Genomic DNA, 682 nt, shown 5'->3' with positions numbered 1-682 from the left:
TTAATATAGCAAACAACCCGGTTCAACATGATAGAACCAAACATGTGGAGATTGAAAGATTCTTTATCAAAGAAAAGCTGGATGCTGAGATTATCAAGATAGTGTATGAGAGCTCAGGGCAACAAATTGCAGATTGCTTGGCTAAAGGACTGGGAACCAGAGAATGCAGCTTAGCGTGTCACAAGATGGGAATGATAGATATCTGTCACCCCTCTTGAGGGGGGGTGTTGGATGTGTGGCCCATGTATTGCTGGCCCAAGTGTCCCAGGCCAATTGGGTTGACCTAGTTGAGGAAGAACAGAGGAAGGGGAGTAGTGAGCAGCTAGAATGAGTAGAGGCACGAGTGAGAGAGAGCTAGTTCCTCCAGAGCCAAGCCGCCACGACCAGCGACCCGAGGTGCATCTCCAAGGTCAACAGAAGGCATCCACTATACAAGTCCACTGTTTTACTCTATAGGCGGGTACTTGTAATCAATATCTTGAATGACATCCTACAAGTTTCAACTGCTCTACAAAGGGGAGCTATAGAAGAAAAAACAGGTCAAAAGTCAATTAAGAGCCTTCTTTTAGATGGTGTTGTCCCATAAGAAAATCCCAGTAACCCTTTGGCCAAGTTCTAGGTAATGGTACGCACGGAATTAACAGAAGCCATTCACTGTATAAGTCCATCGTTTAAGGGTGGT

The sequence above is a fragment of the Triticum aestivum genome, unplaced genomic scaffold (assembly GCF_018294505.1).
Source record: "Triticum aestivum cultivar Chinese Spring unplaced genomic scaffold, IWGSC CS RefSeq v2.1 scaffold77316, whole genome shotgun sequence".
In the NCBI taxonomy this organism is placed as follows: domain Eukaryota; kingdom Viridiplantae; phylum Streptophyta; class Magnoliopsida; order Poales; family Poaceae; genus Triticum; species Triticum aestivum.
The sequence above is the reverse complement of the archived record's forward strand: the minus strand, read 5'-3'. Positions refer to the sequence as shown.